Source organism: Gopherus flavomarginatus, chromosome 11 (assembly GCF_025201925.1).
Source record: "Gopherus flavomarginatus isolate rGopFla2 chromosome 11, rGopFla2.mat.asm, whole genome shotgun sequence".
Lineage (NCBI taxonomy): Eukaryota > Metazoa > Chordata > Testudines > Testudinidae > Gopherus > Gopherus flavomarginatus.
Window position 1 is genome coordinate 52,176,621 of NC_066627.1, and position 23,939 is coordinate 52,200,559.

General features: G+C 62.2%; 1 protein-coding gene across 2 annotated transcripts in view; it reads left to right on the top strand.

Moving 5' to 3' along the window:
* LOC127031020 (uncharacterized) overlaps window positions 1-23,939 on the top strand; it is a 217,037-nt gene that overhangs the window by 117,389 nt on the left and 75,709 nt on the right. The gene's annotated exons all lie outside the window — the stretch shown is intronic.

Consider the following 23,939-nt stretch of genomic DNA (forward strand, 5'->3'; position numbering starts at 1 on the left):
AATTCAGGGCTGGGGCTGAGAATGTGCACCATGGTGCTCTCCTGGTCCTGCCAGGCTGGGACATGGCAGTTGGGCACCTTGCTCTCCCCCACACACCAAGTCTGTGCAGCCCCTTCCTGCACTGTAACCTCCGTCTGGCTCCTGGGTTGTTCCCAGCTGTAAGACATGGGGCAGCACAGGCTGGGACGGCCTGGGCATAGGCTCTTTGCACCCGAATGCGCTTCACGGAGTGGAGTGGCCCTGAAGTGACGCAGCAAAGAATCCAGCCCTGCAGCTTCCAGCTCGGCGAGGCCTGGCCCACTGCCCAGCTGGGTGACTCCCCACAGCCAGGGCCTGGGCCAGGCCGACACATCCCTGAACCGCTCTTTGCAAGGCCCTGCTGGGCTGTCTGGGTCTCAGCCTCAGGCCCGGGCAGCTACACAGGGCACCTCACGCGCCTCATTCCCATCATCCCGGAACTCACCTCCTGCCCCTCCGGGACAGCGGGCGGCTGCACCTGCACACCCTGAACACGCAGTTCAGGTGCTGCGGCAAGCAAACAGGCAGGGAGTGGGGCGCCCAGGCAGAGGGCCAGGGATGCAGCCAGGCAGGGCGAGTAGCACCCATGCCAAAGGAATGAGGAAACCCGAACCCCTCCCACCATTGCCGGCCCTGCCTCTCGCACTGCCCTGGGGCCCAGCACTCTCAGCAGCCGGGCCTAGCCCTAGAGGCGGCAGGGCTGGATTCTGGCTCAGCAGGAGCACCCCAGAGATGCTGCTGGAAGCCCAGGTTCCCCAAGAGCAGGGCTGGTCGTTTCCTCCCCTCCTGGACTCTGCCTGTGTGATTCTCCCTGGGGCTGGCTCTCAGGCCCTGCCGTGGTACACGTAGCCAAGCTGACTTGGTACCCACGTGCCTCCCTGTGCCCAGGAACCGTTCGCAGGGAGAGGTGACACCTGCTGCTCATTCTCTCGTTCCACGAGGACCTGTCCAAGCTGTCCTGACCCCTCTACGTCTGGCTTTGCCTCACCTTCCCTGCCGCCAGGACAGGGGTCGCACTTGCTTGGGATACAGGGGCCCGGACCACATGGGGAGAGGGCTCCCCAGGCCTCAGAGCACAGGGATGGAGACAACTCTGGCACCAGAAAGGGCCACATCCAGAGGGCTGGGCACTGCCAGGGCCAGGCAGCAGGTCCACCCTACCCCACGCCAGGCTGGCCTCAGTGGGTCTGACTCACAGTCAAGGGCAGAGCTGTGGGCCCCACCTGGCCCTTCTCAGGCACACTGCCAGGTACTGCCCACAAGCTCCACCCTCACCCAGGCCCCCGCCATCCCTGAGCACAGATCCCCCACAGGCCCAGCTGAGGCAGGGGAGTCGTTCCTGTCTCTGCAGGGGACGGGACGCCATCTCTGAAGCGGGTCTGAGGCTCAGAGCTGAAGGGGATCTGGTGGCTGGCTCTGAGCCCGGGGGAGTTCAGTGCCGCTGTTGTGTGGTGGAGGAGCCCAGCACCCTGCCTGACCATGCCCCAGCCGGAGAGTGTCCCAGGCGGGCTGGCAGCGCTGCATGCAGCATTGTTCTCCGGTTAATGTTTGTTGAAACCGAGCGCCAAGCACCAGGAGAGGCCAGGCCTCCTTGCTGAAGCACACACTGGTTTCCTCTCTCCCTGGGATTAGAAGCCCCAGCCCCTGGGAGCCTGGACCCTGGCACGGCAGGATGCTTGGGCGCTTCCTCCATCCCACTCCACTGGCGTCTCCACCAGGCAGCTCAGCCAGGGTGGGGATTTTGGCTCCCGTGGGAGGCGGGAGAAACAGGCCACTATCACTGCGCTTCCCGCCTGGAACATGGCAAATGCTCCCGATTGGCGCCCGTTGCGGTCCACTGGCCTCTCTTCCAATGGCCCACGGCTTGTGGCCCTGGCACTGGCATTGTCTGGCTAGATCCTGGCTAGCGGGTCTCCTAACAGCATGACCCAGGGAACCAGATGCTTGGAATGAACAGTGCAGCCAGCCACAGACAGAGCCGATGTTCCCCGTGGGGAGATTCGCACCACACACCTGGGGCTGGGAGCTGTGCAGGATGTGCCATGTGGCTTGTATGCCCATTACAGCAGGCCGGCCTGGGTGTACCAAATGCTTCCATCAAAGTGCTGGAGGAGGCACTGCAGACAGAGCAACCCACTCGTGAGCAGGAGGGAGGCAGATGCCCTGGAGAGCGCTGTGGGCTGCCTGCCCAGCTCTGCTCCCAGGAGTCTCCTCCGTCCGGATTGCTATTGTGCTGAGCACGCCCAGGGCACAGCCTCCCTCCCAGCGCCGGTACTCCAGCCAACGCATTGTGAATAGAATGAGCTGGACTCTGGCAGGTGAGCCAGCCCCTCCCCAGCCTGACCCAGCCCCCTCTGGGCCACAGTTTAAATCCTGGCCTGGCTCAGTTCTGGGCGCTCAGACCCGGCTCCCAGCACCGCCATGGAGTCAGGAGGCATCTTCCTCCCCCTGGGGCTCCTGGCCCTCTGGGCCGTGCTGCCGCCTGCACCAGGGCAGGAGAAAGGAGGTTAGTAACAGGCGCATGCTAGACTCACTGAGCAGGATCTGTGTAGCTTAACAAAGGGGTGACCTGATCCCTGGCCTCTTGCGCACTGGCCTGGGGAACAAACGGTCACTAAGGGGCTCTCCAGGCTCGCAGAGGAAAGTCCAACACCGTCCATGGCTGGAAGTGGACACCCGGCAAATTCAGACTGGAAGCAGGGCCTGGTCCATTTTTAACAGTGACCACTGGAACATTCCCAGCCTTGGGGCGGAGTCTCCACCACTGACCGGTTTCTGACGCCAGCGGCTGGTTTCTAACAGAGCCACACTCGGGAGCAGTTCTCTGGCCTGCACTCTACTGGAGGTGAGGCTAGATAGATGATCAGGGACTCCGTCCAGCTGGGAATCTGTGCAGCTGTGCATACAGAGAGGGGTTACCTCCCCGCCCCGCAGAGGGCACCTGTCCTCTCAGGTGGAGGCAGGTAGCTATGGTCTTATTCCTCAAACCATATAGCTGGGTCCACTCAGTGCAGCCACTAGCAGAGGGGCTCCAGTCTCCTTTCTCTGTACAGGTAAAGTGGGTGGATGTCCAGCAGGGAGGATTGAGTTTGTGCGTCCCTCCAGGATCTACTGTCTCTCAGAGCAGAGCTGCCCAGGGAACGAGAAGTGCTGCAATACCGGGCACATGAGAACCTGCCTCCTCCCTGACAAAGGTATGTCCTGCTTTCCCTGATTGCAGGAGGGTCCCTCCCTCTGCAGGGACAGTGGGGGAGCTGCCCAGGGCATGGCAGCAGAGCAAGCAAATGGTGGGAATAGGCAGGGATGGAAAGTAACACACAGGAGCCTACAGGAGAGCGGTCGGTGCCATTTGCAGGACCTTGGCCCTATGCCATTGATTTACTCACCAAGGATACCGCTGGTACAGTAGGAGTCACTAGGTGGTGCCGTTTGCTTAGCCTGATGTTCCTGTTTGTAGTGCACAATGTGGGTATGGGGTTTGCATCACAGGACTAGGAGCACAGCATTTCTTGTTTATGTGGGGCGAGCTGCTGCAAATAGCAGGGGAGTTTGCCTCTGCCTTCCTCTCTCACCGGAGCCACCTCCTGGGCACTGGGGTTTGGGCTGAGCGCTCTAAAAGCGGAAGCTGTGTGTGTGCCCTTTGTGACCACCCCTGCTCCAGGACTGCTGTATGTACTATAAAAAAACACACTCCATCCAGCACCCAGACTCTGCCTCCAGATTTTTCTTCCAACGGGAGACCGGTCTGCAAGGTCCCAAAGCCTGCTACTGCTTGGCAAGGGGGCGACCCGGCAGAGAGTGGCCACGCCTGAGCAGGGCAGCAGACCCTCCGAGCGCTGAAGGCGCTGACTGACCGGTGAGACTGTTCGGACAAACTGGAGCGGCTTGTCTGGGATATCTAAGGTTGCAGAGCATCTAGTGCAAACTCGAGGGAGGGGCTGGAGCCGGCAGCCCAGCAGCCTGTGCTCTGGTACCTGGGCCCATGCCCCCGCCAACCAGCCACTAGCTCCCCGCTGGCTTTCCCACCATTGAATGCACAGCCAGGGAAGCAGCAGAAGCCCCTGTGTTGTGCTACCCTCATCTTGCATGTGCACGGTGTCACGGAGTGTGGGGGAGTCCGGCCCTGCTTCCCTCTTCGTGGGACTCACAGTGACTCTCAGCCAGCCAGTAAAACAGAAGGTTTATTGGATAACAGGAATGCAGGTTACAGCAGAGCTTGTAGGCACAGCCAGGACCCCTCAATCAAGTCCTGCTGGGGTTCAGGAAGCTTAGTCCCCCGAATTCCAACCACCCAGCCCAAAACCGAAACTAAACTCAACTCCCTCCATCCGGCCCCTTCCTCTGTCCAGCTTCCGGGGCGAAGGTGCTGACACACTTCCCCCCTGCCTAGCTCAGGTTACAGGCTGAGCACCTGTCCCTCACCTAAAGTCACCCTCTGCTCTCTCATCCCCCACACAGACAGTCCCTACTGCATCACACAGGGAGGCTCCGTTCCCAGCACACCCACTGGGGCGGCTGCAAGGGCCCCTTGGAGGGGCAAGCCCACCTGTCCTGGGCATGGCAACTGCACTGTGTGTCTCCTGTTCTGCAGTGAACCCAGGCTACTGCCCGGAGCCTGACACTGGGGTGGCAGAGCCCTGCCTGGTGAGCTGCCAGAATGACTCTGCGTGTGCCGGCGGGGCCAAGTGCTGTGCCGAGGGCTGCCGCGTTCACTGCATGAGCGCCCAGCCAGGTAGGCCCCAGGGGAGCGCATGGCCTCTTGGCTCTGTGATCCCCACCCTGAGCTGTGCCCAGGGGCAGGCTGGTTGGCTGGCTGATGTACAAGGAGGGTGGCAACAGGGCTACCCTGCTGCTGCCCGGCTGCTGCTGCCTGGGGAAAGGTCTGTCCCTGGGCCAGGCTGGAGGGGCTGCACCCTCCGTGCAGACACAAGACAAGAATTGCCCCACATGTGCCCTGCCCCACCTCTCAGGAGAGACGCTGGCCAGGAGTGTCTGCGCTGCCCTCTGCTTGTGGGTCTAGTCCCCAATGTGCTTTGGCACCAGCTGTGGGAGCTGCTGAGCAGCAGCCTGGGCCTGGCCCCAGTGGGGGCCCTGATGGTCCAGCCCATGACCTACAGCTCCAGACCTGTCCCTCCCTGGGGACCCAGGGGGAGGGAATCGCCCGGGACAGCAGCGCTGCCCATGGGCAGAGCTGAGTGTGGCATGTTCCCTGCCCTTCTCGATCTGCATGGCATAACAACTGCCCGATAGCAAGGCGGAGAAGGGTCAGGAAGCGAGGGCAGAGACCCTGGCACTGCCCTCCCTCCTGGCTGCCTGTGGCCCAGAGAGCTGTCCACGCGGGCCTGGGGGCGGACAGCTGGTGGGGCTTGGGGTCGGGTGCTTATGTCTCTGCTGAGCTTCACCCTGAGCTGCCGTCTCGCTTCCAGCCAAGCCTGGCATCTGCCCAAAGAGACGAGTGTCGCAGGATTTCACTCCTTGCACAAACCAGTGCCACGATGACAGGCACTGCCCCGAGGACCAGAAATGCTGCTTTGCTGGCTGCGGCCTGGCCTGCATGAGCCCCTACACAGGTACCTGCATGAGTCTGTCCCCCACACTGCTGCTCCCCGCCCCCCCGGATCCCACTCCTGGGGCACCAGGACTCAGCCCCCCCACTCCCCTCTGGGGCACCAGGGCTCACCCCCCCACCTGCACTCACCCCTGGGGCACCAGGGCTCAGCCCCCCGCACTCACCCCTGGGGCACCAGGGCTCACCCCCCCCAGCTGCACTCACCCCTGGGGCACCAGGGCTCAGCCCCCCACACTCACCCCTGCCGCTGGCTCCGTGCACACCGGTCCCTCTGGAGATCCCTGGAGCAGCCCCAATCCTATTCAGTGCAGAGCGCCCCATGCTTGGGCTGCACGCGCTGGGTGCTTAAACTCTCCATCCCATGAGCCCAAACACAGCTCCCAAGCACCTACCCACACGCGTGTGCACACCCAGACACGCATCACGTGGCACCGGCTGCCGTGGCTCTGCTCACACAGTCCCAAGGGAAAGCCGCCCCCCCCCCCACGCCACCCCCGGCAGGCTGTGCTCATGGCTCCTCTTTCCCCAGAGAAGGCGGGCGTGTGCCCCGCCGTGCAGCTGGAGCAGCCCGAGGGGCTGTGCCTGGACACGTGTGTGGATGACGCTGACTGCCCGAGGGATGAGAAGTGCTGTGCCACAGGCTGTGGCTATAAATGCCGAGTGCCCCTTCCAGGTACCATGTGCTGAGAGTGCCTAGCCACACAGGGTCTTCCAGCCACCCCGCACCACTGGTGAGATGGGAATCCCACGCTAGGATTCCCTGAGCAGCCTTCGCGATGTGGCCTGGGCCAGGCGGGGGTATGTGGCAGTGACTGGGACACGCTTCTGGGCCTCTTAATAAAGAACAAGGGGAAACCCAGCCACCTTGTCCGTAAATCTACTCCGTAGAACAGGGACAGACCCACCCCCAGCCTAGGGCGACCGGATGTCCTGACTTTATAGGGACAGTCCTGATATTTGGGGCTTTGTCTTATATAGGGACCGATTACCCCCCACCTCCTGTCCCGATTTTTCCCAGCGCTCTCTGGTCACTGTACTCCAGCCTGAGCCAGCCCTGAACGGACATGGTTAGGGCCAGCCCAGGCCAGGCTAGTCCATCCCTGTCCTCTACGAGGCAGCTGCAGCATTCTCTGGCACGTGGCTGGGGCCAGGTGGGATGCTGGGCTGGCTAGGCCCTGGCTGAGTCAGTCTGGCACCCCCAGGCAGCGTGGGCAGCAGGCTGGGAAATAGCCAACCGGACAGGAGTGGACTGTGGGCTCTGGGGACAGGGAGCCCAGGGAGCAGGCTGCCAGCCGGAGTCTCAGTGGGACCCACCTCCCCAGCCCCTCCGGGGGCAGGTAGGCTGTCTCCGGGCGCCCAGGCTGTGGACCTGCTCTGTGTTCCAGTGCGGCCTGGTGAATGCCCAGCCGTAGCCCAGAGGTTTCTCGTCTCATGCCGGCGGATGTGTCGGAGCGACAGAGACTGCCCAGCCACAAGGAAGTGCTGCAGCAATGGCTGTGGGCAGCTTTGCATGGCGCCCATGCTCGGTAAGGTCCTGGCCTCTCCCTGCATCCATTGCTGACCTCGCACTCGCCCCAGCCAGCGATGCACAGGGATGGAGCTTGGCTGGCGGCTGGCCCGGGGCCTAGCTTTGCCCCTCCCTTGGCTCCACACTCTGTCATGTCTTTCCCTGCATTGCAGTGAAGCCTGGCCTGTGCCCAGCCCGAGCCCCTGAGGGCAGCGAGGACCCATGCTTTTTTCGATGCCTGAAGGACGGTGACTGTCCAGGGAATGGGAAGTGCTGCTTGATCAGCTGTGGCCGCACCTGCCTCTCCCCGATGCAGGGTAAGCGCTCTTGGGACGTCCTGGGGATGATGGCCTCAGGTCTGTGCAGGTGGAAGGAGCAGGTGCTTATCGCTGGTCAGTGAGGGGCCATGGCCCCACCCCAGACCTGCCCTGTAGGATCCCGGCCCCCCGGGGCTCAGAGTCTGGGACACTGTCGGCCAGGAGCTCGCAGCACCTGCACGGAAAGGTTGTGGCCACGGAGCAGGCGAATGCTGAGGACAGCAGCTGAGCACAAAAAAGGGCTGTGTCTCTGCGCACAGGAAGCCAGAGAGGGGTCCGTGAGGAAGGCGGGACATGAGCAGGGAGCTCTGGAGAGGACACCACAGGGCACAGCAGTAGAGACTGGGGTCTCCCTGGCCCTCCCTGGAGCTCTAATCCCTCCTCCTGCATCCCCTCAGCCCTTGGAGGGGTGGTGCGGCTCTGGCAGGAGGAGGGATTAGAGCTCTGGCAGGTGGAGGTGGGGGGCCTCTGGCGGGCAGAGGTTGGGGGAGCTCCAGCAGGTGGGGGCGCATCAGTGGGCTGAGTTGGGGGGGCCTCTGGTGGGCAGGGGGGCTCCAGTGGGTGAAGATGGGGGGCTCCAGCGGGCAGGGGGCTCCACTGAACAGAGGAGGGGGGGTCTGGTGGGCGGGGGGGGCTCCAGTGAGGGAGGGCTCCAGTGGACAGAGGTGGTGGGTTTCCAGCGGGGGGGGCTCCAGTGGACAGAGGTGGGGGGGTTCCAGCGGGCGGAGCTGGAAGGGCTCCAGCGGGGGGGGCTCCAGTGGACAGAGGGGGGTTCCAGCGGGCGGAGGTGGAAGGGCTCCAGCTGGGGGGCTCCAGCAGGCAGAGTCCGACGCTGTGGCGCCTTGCATTGCAGTGAAGCCTGGTGCATGTCCAGCGGTGCTCAGAGGCTCCCTGGGGCCCTGCGTGGAGAGATGCCGCAGTGACAGCGACTGCAGCAAAGCGGAGAAGTGCTGCAGCACCGGCTGCGGCCATGTCTGCAAACCACCCAGCGAGGGTGAGGGGGCCGGAGAGTCCCATGTCCACCCAAGGGCAGCAAACTTTCCCCGCCCTCGCTCACTCCACCTCCTCCCCCATCATTTGCTCTCCCTCACCCTCACTCACGCACTCCTTTTTACCAGGGCTGGGGCTGGGGCAGGGGTTGGGGTGCAGGAGGGGGTGAGAGCTCCGGCTGGGGGTGAGGGCTCTGGGATGGGAGCCAGAAATTAGGGATTCAGGGCTCGGGCAGGGGCTTGGGGTGCAGGAGGGAGTGTGGGGTGCAGGTTCCAGGCAGCGCTTACCTCGGGGGGCTCCCCGGAAGCAGCTCCTAGGCATAGGGGTGGCCAAGAGTCTCTGCACGGTGCTTGCTGCCTCCATGCACAGATGCCATCCCCACAGCTCCCATTGGCCGCAGTTCCTGGCCAATGGCAGCTGCGGAGCTGTTGCTCAGGGCGGGGTTGGGGCAGTGAGCAGAGCCCCCTGGCTAGCCCTCTGCCTAGGAGCCGAGGGCACATGTTGCCACTTCCGGGAGCTGCATGGAGCCAGGTAGGGAGCCTGCCAGCCCCACCAACTGGACTTTTAACAGCCCAGTCAGCTGCGCTGCCCAGAGCCACCAGGATCACTTTTTGATCAGGCGTTCCGGTCGCAAACCAGGTATCTGGAAACCTCACTCCTCCCCAGGGTCCCCTCAAGGCCGAGGCTGCACCCCTCCATCCGCCGGGAGAGCTGCGCTGGCCTCTGAACTCCTGCTGCAGCACCCCTCCTCCACACTGCCACGCGCAGCCCCGGCGGGACCCTACCCCCGGCCCCCTGGGGAGCAGCGAGATCCCTCTCTGGAACCCCCTCTCTCTGCCTGGGCACCCAGATATCTGCCAGCTCCCTGCCGAGATGGGCATCTGTGACGCCGACCTCCCTCGCTTCTTCTACAACATCAGTTCCGGGGCATGTGACAGATTCATCTACGGGGGCTGCCAGGGGAACCCCAACAACTTTGAGGGGGAAGCGGAGTGTCTCCAGGCCTGCGGGGGCCCCGGTAAGGGACACAGGGCACCATACAGCCACCAGGGCTGAGTCCCAGGAGCTGGGGGAGAAGGTACAGACCCTGGCCTGCCGGCCTCCCTGGTCCTGGTTCCTCTATCCCAGCCACCATGAGTGGGCCTCAGCCGCCTGGGCTCAGGAAAGGCTGCGACAGACACAGAGAGGAGGGCAGGGAAGCCAGGGTCTGCAGGATCCCAGGGGAGCCGCTCCCACTGGGCAGAGGGGCTCGCGCTGCTCCACCTGGGAAAGAGACGCATGAAGGGCTACAGGACAGAGGGCTGCCGGGCAGAGGCGACGGCTCATCCTGTCTTCCCCGCGGGCAGTGATGGAACCAGAGGGGCGGGAATTAATGGGGATGAGGGGCCTGGGGTTTCACCCCTCCCCTGGAAGCCTCTGACGCTGGCCGCTGGCCCTGAGGGGCCCAGATGTTCCTGTGAGGGGCCCAAAGCTGCCCTGGGCTGGGTGGGTCTGAGGGGGCCCCAAGGAGGGCAGGGCCCACTGGGGGGGCTCCCTGCCCCAGCCAGCCCTTGCACTGTCTCTCTGTGTCTGCCCAGTGAGGCCTGGGGTCTGCCCAGCCCGGGCCGGATTGGGCCAGGCTGATGAGTGTGTCTCGCCATGCTCCAAGGACAGCGACTGCTCCGCCAGCGAGAAGTGCTGCCTGCTGAGCTGTGGCCGGGCCTGTGCCCCTCCAGTGCAGGGTAAGGTGCCTCCAGCACCAGGCGACACTGCCAGGGCCCCTGGGCACTAGGAAGGAGCCCACTCCAGCCCACCCACGAGACGGGAGGGGGCATCTTTGTCTGTGCAGGGAGGAGGAATCCGAGCCGGGACCCCAGCCCCATTGACCGCCCCGACTGACCCCAGCTCTGCCCAGGGGCACTGCGGGAGCCAGAAGTGGGTTTCGCTGTCCCAGGCAGGGCTCTCTGTGCCTGGCTGTGCTGCCGTGGGGCACAGGGGCTCGGAACGGGCTCTTCTACCCCCATTCTCTCTGTCGCAGTGAAGCCGGGCTGGTGCCGCAGGACACTGTTCGTGTGCATGGGGGTCGTCACCGCCGAATGCAACACCGACGCCGAGTGCCCCGGCACACACAAGTGCTGCCCAGTCGGCTGTGCCAGGAAGTGCACCCCTGCTGAGACAGGTACAGGGTCCCTCTCCCCCACCCTCTTGCCCAGCGCATTCGGTCTCAGTTCCTGCTGTCCAGGCCTCTGATAGTTTGGGCTCTTTGCCTCTGAGCCCCTCTCTGATTTGGCTGCATCTCGCGGGCACCGCCAGCTGAGCGCTGGGGAGGGGGCTGGGTCCCTGGGGGATATCAGAGCGCTGGGTCCTTCTGCTTCTGTCCCAGGGATATTTTAACAGTTTTGGGGAAAGGGACAGACTGTTGTTCCGCTCATGCTCACAGGGCTGGCACTGCTCTCCCTGTCTGGCTGGGCCCCTGGCACCCCAGAGCTCACTGCACACAGCACATGGCAGCTGGGCCCCTGGGGCCCCAGAGCGCACTGCACACAGCACATGGCTGCTAGGCCCCGGTGACCCAGAGAGCACTGCACACAGCACACGGCTGCTAGGCCCTGGTGCCCCAGAGAGCACTGCACACTGCACACAGCTACTGGGTCCCTGACGCCCCAGAGTGCACTGCACACAGCACACGGCTGCTAGGCCCTGGTGCCCCAGAGAGCACTGCACACAGCACATGGCTTCTGGGCCCCTGACTCCCCAGAGTCACTGCACATGGATGTTAAGCCCCTGTTGCCCCAGAGCTCACTGCACACAGCACACAGCTTCTGGGCCCCTGACGCCCCAGAGCGCATTACACATGGCTGCTGGGCCTCTGACACCCAAGAGTTCACAGCACACAGTTGCTGGGTCCCTGGCACCCCAGAGCGCACTGCACACTTCACACAGCTTCTGGGCCCCTGGCGCCCCAGAGCGCACTGCACACAGCACACGGCTGCTGGGCTCCTGGCACCCCAGAGCACACTGCACACAGCACATGGCTGCTGGGCCCCTGGTGCCCCAGAACACACTGCACAGTGCACACAGCTGCTAGGCCCTGATGCCCCAGAGCGCACTCCACACCGCACACAGCTGCTGGGCCCCTAGTGCCCCAGAGTGCACTGCACACAGCACACAGCTGCTGGCCCCCTGGCACCCCAGAGCACACTGCACACAGCTGCTGGCCCCCTGGCACCCCAGAGCACACTGCACACAGCTGCTGGCCCCCTGGCACCCCAGAGCACACTGCACACAGCACACAGCTGCTGGCCCCCTGGCACCCCAGAGCACACTGCACACAGCACACAGCTGCTGGCCCCCTGGCACCCCAGAGCGCACTGCACACAACACACAGCTGCTGGCTCCCTGGCACCCCAGAGCGCACTGCACATGGGCTGGGCACTGACCCGGTTCCCACTGCTCCCTGGCACTTTTGCCATTGCCTTGCAAGGGGCAGTCCCAGTGGCCTGCAGGGCAGCAGTGCACAGCGAGTCAGGAGTCATTGAAAGGAAGGCTGGTGCCAGCGTCCTAGGGCCTCGGCCCAGACTGGCATAGCCAGGATCTCTATGTTCAGAGCGGGCTAGCAGTGAGCTGGGATCCCTGGAGGGTGGAGGATGCACAGCTGGGCCAGGCTTTCCTCACTCCTAGCCATGCCCCCTCTCTGCTGCCGGGGCCATGCGCCTGCTGTGTGCTCCAGGGGAGCTTGGGGTTTGCCTCTGGGAAGGTTCAGCTCCTGCTTCTTTCGATGTGTCGGGCACAGGGATGGTCCAAGCCATGTGAGCTGTGGCGCTGCCTGCCCAGCTCCTGCGGAGGACGAGCCAGGCTGCAGTCACAGCCTCTCTAGCCTCGATTAGGTCTCCTGCGCCCTGGCCCTACACCCATCCGCTGCCCCCATGGCAATCTCAGCCGGGGCGGCACATGGGCATCAGGGCAAGCAACAGGGGCAAATACCAGCCTGCTCACTGGGCGCGCAACAGGGTGACCTGGGGCAATAGATGCACAGAATGGAGTGGGCAGGAGCCCTGGCCAGGTGCCGTGGGCAGGAGTGGGCAGTGGTGTGGGGGAGCCCAGCCCAGGGGGGAGGCTTGATGGGGCGGGAGGGCCTCAACCCCAGGGGTGGTGGTCAGAGGGAGCCTTAGTGGAATCCCTTGGCTCTGTGCCCCAGGCGGGCTCATGTCCCTGGCAGCAGAAGGATTCCCAGTAGGGGACTCCCTGCAAAGTTGGGTCTTGCAGGGAGCTTCCCAAGGCTGGGAGCACGGCTCTGCTCTCCTACAGGGACTGCTCCCTCTCCCCAACTCCACTCTCCCGGAGAGATGGCATCACAGCTGCCTTCCCTCCAGCTGAGCCCATCCATCCCGCTGTGGAGCCCCGAGGAGGTCCCCATGCCAAAAGCATGACACTTCCACTTGGCTAAGACCTGCCCCCCAATTCCGCATGCTGCACCCCTGTGCCAGCAGGACGTGGTCTGCCCCAGCAACAGGCAGTGCTGCTTTCATGCCTGTACATTTCACTGGGCAGACTCACCGCAGGCACCCGAGACGGCGAGTGACCCCAGCCGGGTTCTCAGTGCGGGGATCGCCCGCTCCGGCACAGCCGGGGCCTGCAGGGAAGGGCTGCGCCGAGATCACTGCACTGCCCAGCGCTGGTGCCAGCGTCGCTGGGGGATCCGATACTGACTAATGACGGGCACAGAGGGCCTATCGACTGCATCTAATGCCCATGTCCCATAACCCAAAACAAGGGGGTAAAATAAACCTGGGGGCAAGACGAGCCAGCCACTGATCAAGAGGCAGGGCCGCCAGAGGCTTCTTGCCCTGCCTTTGCTGGAAGAGCCACAATCCCGGATGGATGGGCCCTGCGTGCCTGGGCCTGGCAAACACCCAGAGAAGGGAAGGAAGGTATCTCTGGAGATGATTTGGGCTGGTGAGTAAAGTGAGAAGAGACAAATAAATCAAACGTAGCATCACTCAGCCTGCAGCAGCATGCAGCTCACAGCTGTAGGAGGCCCCCCACCCTCCCCAGGGGCATTGGCTCCTCCTCCTCCATGGGGGTCACGGAGCCGACCCACCTCTCTCCCCCATCACCCACTGCTCACTGTCACATTCCAGGATAGCTGCACCTCTGACCCCCGAGTGATCTTAGGGCTCAGGCCTCCAACCATCACCTTTTCTGGGGTAGGATCCTGTCATCCTCTCCCCAGACAGAGCCTGAGGCTGCAGACTCCAGCGATTCGCTGCATGCTCTGCAGCTCAGGCCCCGCAGCCCTGCTGCCTTGGGAGCTGTGACTGGGTCACCCAGCAACCTTCCAGCTCTCCGCCAGCACAGCACTCATTATTCAGCGTAAACACACTTCAGAGAAAACTAGTCTTAAAGCAGTAAGCAGCAGGGGCGCCCCTCTGTCCTATGGGGACCCTGGCAGGTCTGACAGTCCATCAAGTGCTCCTGTCTCTGGTCACCCACTGCGGTCAGTTTCCGCCTGGGGGCTGATGAGCCCCGCTCTGTTGAGCGCTGATGTTCATTCATTGTCTCCTGAGCCCCTAGGCCAAACCAGAGATGCTGTTTCCTGGCGGGAAGACTTACCCAGGGGCAGGGAGTCAGTTACCCGCACTCACTTTAGGACCGAAGGGAACCTCCTTTATCCGGCCACGGAACCAGCCCAGACACACCCGCAGAACATGGCACCTGCACACAGCAGGCTTCGCACATGGCAGGTGTCCCTCACACCTGTCACAACTACAACCCCTCCTTTCTGTTCCCAGCACCCAGAGGCAGCGACAGCCTCCTCCCTGCCCATGACCAGGGTAAGTGACACTGCCAAGGGGAGAGGGGGGCTAACGGGCAAGCGGTGTGTCCCAGAGTGTCTGTGGCAGCCCTGGGATGAGAGGGGGGTGGGGAAGAATCTTCTACCTGAACTCTCCTCTGCAGGCTGTGGCATCCCCAGGGTCACCGCCAGTTCTGGCTCCCGGTTCCACCATCAAACCCCTCCCTCCATGTGAGCACGCCGGCACGGCTCTGTTCAGGGCATCCTGCTCAGCTGTGACACCAGGCACTTTCTCCTCCCCTCGAGGGGGGCATGCTGCCTCTGTAACTCTCCCGTCTCTGCCATCCAGCTCCCACCCCTGCCAGCTCCCACCCCAGACAGCCAGCCAAGGCAGTCCACTCCCACCCCAGACAGCCTGGGCATCCAGCTCCCAGCCCAGACAGACAGCCCAGACAGATATTTCCTATCAGGCACTTTCTCCTCCCCTCGAGGGGGGCATGCTGCCTCTGTAACTCTTCCACCCCTGCCATTCAGCGCCCACCCCTGCCAGCTCCCACCCCAGACAGCCAAGGCAGCCAGCTCCCACCCCAGACAGCCAGTCCAGACAGTCCGCTACCATACCAGCCAGCCTGGGCAGCCAGCTCCCACCCCAGCCAGCTGGACAGCTGACGAGGAACAGCAATCCGCTAACCCCCCATATCCAGGGACTGTATACACCATGGCCCCTCTCTGTTGCAGCGAGGCCTGGGACCTGTCCCCCCAATCCAATCCGATGTGCCCACTCAGCACCGGCCTACTGCTCCAGTGACCCCAAGTGCCCGAGAGAGCAGAAGTGCTGCTATGTCACATGCAGATTCCGCTGCGTTGACCCAGCAGAAGGTACCAGAGATGGCGAGTGCCTGTGCATCTCAGTGCAGTGAGAGTGTCCTGCGCCGGCTCAGCCAAGCATCCTCTCGGGAGGGGTGCACCAGCCGCTAGCTGCAGACAGATCACTGCACTGCACCAGCCATGATTCACATCCAGGGGCACCGCGCACGGCTCACCAGGGGGACCCAGGTACCTGGGATCTTCCCAGCTCCCCCGCACCCATGACACTGGGGACAGGCTGGCGCTGAGCCTGACACTCCCCCATCACAAATCCCTCCTCAGACAGGCTGCACTGTCTGCGACCCTGAGCCCTGCAGGAGCCCTCAAAGTCCTCCAACTGCCCCACTGCAGCCTGTTGTGGGCTGCCCAGGGAGCTGAGTCTGTGTAGCCCCGAGCCCATGGGCCCTGCTCTGTAAAGAGTGACCCCGCTGGAGCGACTGACTCTAATGGGGGGTTCCAGACTGACTGGATTATGGGGGGGGCTCCAGACTGACTGACTGTAATGAGGGGCTCCAGACTGACTGGATAATGGGGGAGAGGGTTCCAGACTGACTGGATAACGGGGTAGGGGCGGCTCCAGACTGACTGACTGTAATGAGGGGCTCCAGACTGACTGGATAACGGGGTGGGGGGAATCCAGACTGACTGGATAACGGGGTAGGGGCGGCTCCAGACTGACTGACTGTAATGAGGGGCTCCAGACTGACTGGATAACAGGGTAGGGGGGGCTCCAGACTGACTGACTGTAATGGAAGGCTCCAGACTGACTGGATTATGGGGGGGCTCCAGACTAACTGACTGTAATGGAAGGCTCCAGACTGACTGGAGAACAGGGGGAGATGGGGAAGCACCAGGCTGAGAGGGATTCTGGGGCCGGGAGTCTGGGGGAATTTCTTTCCCTGACCAGATCAGACCGGCCCGTAGCTGCATCCAGCCAGTGCTGTGAGGGATGGAATGAGGCTTCCCAAGGCTCCGCTCAGCCCCCCATCCTCTGAGCTTATCCCTGGCTTGCAGAGAAGGCCGGCTACTGCCCGGTCCTCGTGCCCGCATGCCTGAACCTCAGTCAGCGCTGCCGCCCCTGCCTGGCGAACAGATCCTGCTCCACTTGCTTTCGGGACGCGGATTGCCCGGGCCCGGAGAAGTGCTGCCCAGGCCAGTGCGGAACCCGCTGCTGGGAGCCCGTCTCTGGTAAGAGAACATATGGCCAGCCATACAGGGTCAGCCCACTAGTCCTGCTAGCCCCGTACCCGGTCCTGACAGAGGCCAGGCCTAGCTTCTGGCAGTCAGGGGTTTAGGGACCCTGAGCATGGGGTCACCTCCCTAACCATATTGGCTAATGGCCATTGCTGGACCTATCCTCCAGGAACGTACTTAATTCTTTGTTGAACCCAGTTATACTTTTGGCTTTCACAGAATCCCCTGGCAGTGAGTTCCACAGGTTGATTGTGCGCTGGGTGAAGAAATACTTCTGTTGTTTTTAACCTGCTGCCTAGTAATTTCACGGGGTGAGCCCTGGTTCTTGTGCTATGTGAAGGGATAAATAACACTTCCCTATTCACTTTCTCTGCTCCATTCATGAGTTTAAAGACCTCTCTCCTGTGCCCCTCAGTCATCTCTTTTCCAAGCTGAACAGTTCCAGTAGGCACCAGCCTGGCCCGAGCAGAGGACACTGCAGCAGGGTGTGCACACTTCCTGTGATGCAGTAGGGACTGTCTGTGTGGGGAGTGGGAGAGCAGGGGAGGACTTTAGGAGATGGACGATGCCAGAGCCTGTAACCTGAGCTAGGTAAGGGAGGGGAAAGGTCAACACCTTTGCCCGGGAAGGGGACAAAGGAAGGGAGTGGCAGGAGGGAAGCAGTTTGAGTTTGGGCTTGGGGCTGTGTGGGCGGAATTCAGGGTATCCTAGCTGGGATCCAAGCACCCTGAAAGCCCAGAAGGACTCGGTGGAGGGGTCCTGACTGTGCCTGCAAGCTCTGCTGTAACCTGTGTTCCTGTTGTCCAATAAACCTTCTGTTTTACTGACTGGCTGAGAGTCACTGTGGGTCCCAGGAAGAGGGGTGCAGGGCCGGACTCCCCCACACTCCGTGACAACTGGTGGCAGCGGTGGGATATACTGCACCCCGTGGACGGCGCTTCCTGCAGTAAGTGACTGGGGAGCAGTAAAACGAAGGGGTGGTTAACCCCTGGGAGTGTGTGCCCAGTGAGAAGGACTTTGCAGTAACAGGGTCCCCCGGGGGATTGCAGCGAGCGGTCCCAGGGGCGGAGGAGTCTGCAGCTCGACCCTGGCAGAGAGGTGGTGACCTCAAGAAGGGCTGGTGCACTAGGGGTCCCCTGGAAACCGTGGGGAGCGGCGAGCACCCCGGCCTGTGAGTGGTCAGCAGGAAGATGTATGCCAAGCGGCGCAAGTGTGACCTGGTGGAGCTGTGCAAGCAGAGGGGGCTGCACCCAGGGAGACGCACCAAGGACCAGCTGATTGCCCAGCTGGAGGAGGGAGACCGCATGAATGAACGGAGCCCTGTCGCTGAGGGAAGCAGCCGAGCAGATGCAGCGCAGGCACCAGTGTCTGTCCCCGCTGGGAGTGGTCAGCCGGCGGACGAGGGCTTCCCGAGACCCCCCCTTCCTAGGCGTAGAGGAAGGGCGGGGAGGAGCCCAGTGTATACCGAGGGCACCGTGACACCCCCGGCCAGCAGGGGATCTGCCCGGCGAAGCCCACCCCCCAGCAGGGGATCCTCCCGGCAACGCTCGGCATCCGTGGAGCGGATGCGGCTGGAATATGAAAGGGAGCTGAGACGGGAGGAGCTCGAGTTAAAGAGGCGAGAGCTGGAGGAGAAGGCGAAACAGCGTGAACATGAGGAGAACCAGCGCCAGCGTGAGCAGGAGGAGAAGGAGAACCAGCGTAAACATGAGCGGGAGGAGAAGGAGAAACAGCGTAAACATGAGCTGGACCTGGCCCAGCTGAGGAGCAGTGAGGCCCCAGCTGCGGTGAGTGAGGGGGGACCCAAGCCTACAAAGAGCTTTGATAAGCACTTGCTGCCCCGGCGTAAGGAGGGGGAGGACATAGATACCTTCCTGACGGCCTTTGAGAATGCCTGCGAGCTGCACAGGGTTGACCCTGCAGACAGGATCGCAGTTCTCACCCCCTTACTGGACTCCACAGCCGTGGAGGTGTACAGCCGACTGAAAGGGGCGGAGGCAGGGGACTACGAACTGTTCAAACAGGCCCTGCTCCGCGAGTTTGGGCTGACTCCTGAGATGTACCGGAAAAAGTTCCGGAGCCAGCGTAAAACCCGTGAGGTTACATACCTACAACTGGTCAACCGGGCGCAGGGGTATGCCCGCAAGTGGACAGCTGGGGCCCAAACTAAAGAGGACCTGCTTGACCTATTCATACTGGAGCACCTGTACGAGCAGTGCCCGTCCGACTTGAGGCTGTGGTTGATGGACCAGAAGCCGGAGAACCCGCAGCATGCAGGCCAGCTGGCCGACCAATTTGTGGACAGTCGGGCAGGGGATGGCAGGGAGGAGTCTCGAAGGAGCAGGCCTGCCTCAACGCAGAGAGAGAGTCAACATGGGACCTCCCAAAGGGGGCCTATGGAGAAACCCCCCAAAAGGGGAACATCCAGCGGCAGGTCCCTCCGACCCACTCAAGGGGACCCACGAGATATGGGCTGCTATCGCTGTGGCCAACGAGGTCACATACGGGCCCAGTGCCCCAAGCTCAGGGACAGACCAAGCAGACCCAACCCGCAGAGGGTGGACTGGGTAAAAACCCAATCGGAGGAGGGGCTACATTCCCAGGAAAGGGGGGTTGGCAACATACCACCTATGGATGCTCCCGGTTCCGGGTTTTTGGTTTACCGGGTGGGCGCGGGGCTGCCCCTCCGGAAAGAGTGCATTGTTTCCCTGGAAGTGGATGGGAGGAAGGTCACTGGGTACTGGGACACGGGCGCAGAGGTGACGCTGGCCCGGCCCGAGGTGGTGGCCTCAGATCGGATGGTGCCCGACACCTACCTGACCCTGATGGGCGTGGGCGGGACCCCATTCAAGGTACCCGTGGCAAGGGTACACCTGAAATGGGGGGCCAAGGAGGGCCCCAAGGATGTGGGGGTACACCAATATTTGCCCACTGACGTGTTAATGGGAGGGGACCTTGAGGACTGGCCTACTAACACCCAGAGTGCCCTGGTCGTGACTCGTAGTCAGAGTCGGCAAATGGCACTGCACCCCGAAAACGGGGAAGGTACTCGACCTGAGGTGCAGGACCCTAACTCAGGGAGCGGGGAACGCCCAGGGGCACGGTGCAGAGAGGCTGCGGCCTCAGACCCAGCCAGCAAGGGAGAGCCGGTCCCCATTCCTGTCCCAGCTGCTGAGTTCCAGGCCGAGTTGCAGAAAGATCCCTCCTTGCGGAAGCACCGGGACCGGGCTGACCTTAGTGCGGTACAGACCATGAGGAGAGGTTGCAAGGAGAGGTTCCTGTGGGAGAAGGGGTTCCTGTACCGAGAATGGGCTCCCCCAGGGGAAGTAGAGTCATGGGGGATCAGGAGGCAGTTGGTGGTTCCCCAGAAGTTCCGTCACAAGCTGTTGTACCTGGCCCATGACATCCCTCTCGCAGGGCACCAGGGAATCCGGCGCACCAGGCAGAGGCTGCTACAGAACTTTTACTGGCCTGGGGTCTTTACCCATGTCCGACAGTACTGCCAATCCTGTGACCTCTGCCAGAGGGTGGGGAAGGCCCGGGACAAGGGGAAAGCGGCTTTGAGGCCTTTACCCATCATAGAAGAACCTTTCCAGAAGGTGGCCATGGACATAGTGGGACCTCTCAGCAAGACGACCCGGTCAGGGAAGAAATACATCCTGGTGGTGGTGGATTTTGCCACTCGCTACCCCGAGGCGGTGGCCTTGTCCTCTATCGAAGCAGACACAGTGGCAGATGCGCTGCTGACAATTTTCAGCCGGGTGGGGTTCCCCAAGGAGGTCTTAACGGACCAGGGGTCCAACTTCATGTCGGCCCTGCTCCGGTCCTTATGGCAGAAATGTGGGGTCCAGCACAACTGGGCCTCAGCGTATCACCCCCAGTCCAACGGGCTGGTAGAAAGGTTCAACGGGACGCTGAAGATGATGCTAAAAACATTTATGAACCAGCATCCGCAAGATTGGGACAAGTACTTACCTCACCTGCTGTTTGCGTACAGGGAGGTACCCCAGGAATCTACTGGGTTTTCACCTTTCGAACTGTTGTATGGAAGGCGGGTGAGGGGGCCCCTAGACCTGATGAGGGACGAATGGGAGGGGAAGGCCTCTCCCGAGGGAGAGTCAGTGGTGGAGTATGTCCTGACCTTCCGGGAAAGACTGGCCGAGCTCATGGGCCTGGCCAGGGAGAATCTGGCCCGAGCCCAGAGGAGGCAGAAGGTCTGGTATGACCGCACAGCCCGAGCCCGTGCCTTCGCCACCGGGGATCAGGTGATGGTTCTCATCCCCGTGAGGAGAAACAAACTCCAGGCCGCCTGGGAAGGGCCCTTCAAGGTTATCAAGCAACTGAATGAGGTAAACTATGTGGTGGAGCTGTCAAACCGGGCACATCACCGTCGGGTGTACCATGTGAACATGATGAAACCATACTATGACAGGGGGAATGTGGTGTTGGCCGTGTGTGGACATTGGGAGGGGCAGGGAGATGACCCCTTAGTGGATCTATTCCCTGGGACAAAAACTGGTTCCCCCCTGGAGGCGATTCCCCTCTCTGATCAGCTGACCCCGGGCCAGCACGCTGAGATCAGAGGGGTGCTGCATCTGTACAGACAGCTGTTTTCCAACCAGCCTGGACGCACTAATTTGACTGTCCACCGGGTGGAGACCGGGTCACACCCCCCTATAAGATGCTCCCCTTTTCGGGTCACTGGTAAAACTGCCCAGGATCTTGAAAGAGAGGTCAGGGACATGCTGGCTTTGGGGGTGATCCAGCCGTCTTCCAGCCCTTGGGCCTCGCCAGTAGTGCTGGTTCCCAAGAAGGATGGGTCAATCCGGTTCTGTGTGGACTATCGAAAGCTCAATGCCATCACCGTATCTGATGCCTACCCTATGCCCAGGCCTGACGAGCTCCTAGACAAGCTGGGAGGTGCACGGTACCTCACCACTATGGATCTTACCAAAGGCTACTGGCAAGTGCCGCTGGACGCAGATGCCAGGCTGAAATCGGCCTTTATCACCCCTCTGGGGCTCTATGAGTTTTTGACCCTGCCCTTCGGCCTCAAGGGAGCGCCGGCCACCTTCCAGCGCCTGGTGGATCAGCTACTGAGGGGGATGGAGAGTTTTGCCGTGGCGTATATTGACGACATCTGCGTCTTCAGCCAGACCTGGGAGGACCACGTGTCCCAGGTTAAACAAGTCCTGGACCGACTCCGAAAGGCTGGGTTAACAGTAAAGGCTGAGAAGTGCAAGGTGGGGATGGCTGAAGTATCTTACCTGGGCCATCGGGTGGGGAGCGGCTGCCTGAAGCCGGAACCAGCCAAGGTGGAGGTGATCAGAGACTGGCCTGCTCCCCAAACCAAAAAGCAGGTCCAGGCCTTTATTGGGATGGCGGGGTACTATCGAAGGTTCGTGCCCCACTTCAGTGCCATAGCCGGCCCCATCACTGAACTGTGCAAAAAGGGGAAGCCAGACAAGGTGATCTGGACTGAGCAGTGCCAGGAGGCTTTCCGGGCGCTGAAGGAGGCTCTGGTTAGCGACCCAGTTCTGGGAAACCCAGATTTTGACAAACCCTTTATGGTGTTCACTGATGCCTCAGATACGGGACTGGGGGCAGTGTTAATGCAGGAGGATGAAAAGGGGGAGAGACACCCCATCGTGTACCTGAGTAAGAAGCTGCTACCCCGGGAACAAAGCTACGCGGCCATCGAGAAGGAATGCCTGGCCATGGTGTGGGCCCTTAAGAAGCTAGAGCCATATCTCTTTGGGCGACACTTCACCGTGTACACCGACCACTCTCCCCTGACCTGGCTGCACCAGATGAAAGGAGCCAACGCCAAGCTCCTGAGGTGGAGCCTGCTTCTGCAGGACTATGACATGGACGTGGTCCATGTGAAGGGAAGTGCCAACCTGACAGCGGATGCGTTGTCCCGGAGAGGGGACCCTGAACTTCCCCAGGTCACTGGGCAGAGTGACCCCGCTCAGTTCAGTCTCGAAGGGGGGAGAGATGTGATGCAGTAGGGACTGTCTGTGTGGGGAGTGGGAGAGCAGGGGAGGACTTTAGGAGATGGACGATGCCAGAGCCTGTAACCTGAGCTAGGTAAGGGAGGGGAAAGGTCAACACCTTTGCCCGGGAAGGGGACAAAGGAAGGGAGTGGCAGGAGGGAAGCAGTTTGAGTTTGGGCTTGGGGCTGTGTGGGCGGAATTCAGGGTATCCTAGCTGGGATCCAAGCACCCTGAAAGCCCAGAAGGACTCGGTGGAGGGGTCCTGACTGTGCCTGCAAGCTCTGCTGTAACCTGTGTTCCTGTTGTCCAATAAACCTTCTGTTTTACTGACTGGCTGAGAGTCACTGTGGGTCCCAGGAAGAGGGGTGCAGGGCCGGACTCCCCCACACTCCGTGACACTTCCTCCCTGCTGCTCCCCCATCTGTGAGCAGCAAGACTCAGAAGCTGGGGTCCGGGGGAAGGGCCAGAGCCTAGTGCTTTGCCTGACAGGCAGAGGCGGCGCTGGGAGCCTGCCTAGCACTGAGCTCAGCACTCTAGGGGCTGCAGGGATGCTGTCGCTGGCCCTGGGCTCCCTCTTGGGTTCCATACTGCATGGCCCTTCCCACGGACCCTGCCATGCCCACGGGGCACTAAGCCGTGTCGGAGACAGAGAGCTGTGCCGCATGGAGTCACGTCCCCGCACCCCCTGCGCTCTGCTCTGCACCTCCAGACTTCTGCCAGCTCAGCCCTGACATTGGGCCTTGCAAAGCCTGGGTCCCGCGGTTCTTCTACAACTCCAGCTCTCAGCACTGCGAGCTGTTTATCTACGGCGGCTGCCAGGGGAACCTGAACAACTTTGCTGAGGAAGAGGAGTGTCTGCAGGCCTGCGGGCCCCCTGGTGAGAGCAGGGCCTGGGGACGGGAGTTGACTCGCTCTGTAGCGCCATCCGCTCTCCCCCCACCTGCTCCCACCAGCCCGCACAGTGCTGGGCACCCTCTGTTCTCTGTACTAGACATTTGCAAACTCCCCCCTGAGGCAGGCTGCTGCGACGGCGCGTTGCCCCGGTTCTTCTACAGCCCTGAAGCCGAGCAGTGTGATGGGTTCACGTATGGCGGCTGCCAGGGCAACAGGAACAGCTTTGAGACGGAGGCCGCGTGTCTCCAGGCCTGCGCAGGCCACGGTGAGGTGTCAGCTCAGCCACTGGGGCCTCTCACCCTCCCCTCGCGCCGCTGGCTTGGCCAAGCTGCAGGTTTGATCAGTGGCTCAGCCGCATACCTCGGAAAGTCTCTCCAGAACTTGGGGTTCTCTTCTGAGCCTGGGGACCCTCAGCACCTGCCTTCTGGACACGTCAGCCTCGGAGCCTCCCCGCTAGCCCTGCCGGGGCGAGGGCCCTCTCGGAGCCCGGCTGCATGTTGTTCGCTGGCCTCTCTGCAGTGTCAGGACCCTTCTCCCTTGCTCCCTGGACACTCACTGAACCACCGACTGGTGCACACTTCCTCCTGCTGACGCACTCGGGCCCCTCTGGCTGTTTGCTCTTTAGGGTTCCCCTTAGCCCCCCATATTGCCCGCACCCATTCTAGCTGCCTGCCAGCCCCAGGTGGGCCCAGAGGGGCTGAGATTCCTCAACTGGCTGGGAAGCAGGAGTCCTGTGCCCTGGGATCTGGCCTGTCAGCCTTGGAGCAGGCCCTGCCTCAACCACTTTCTCTTTTTCTTTCAGGTGCGGCCTAGC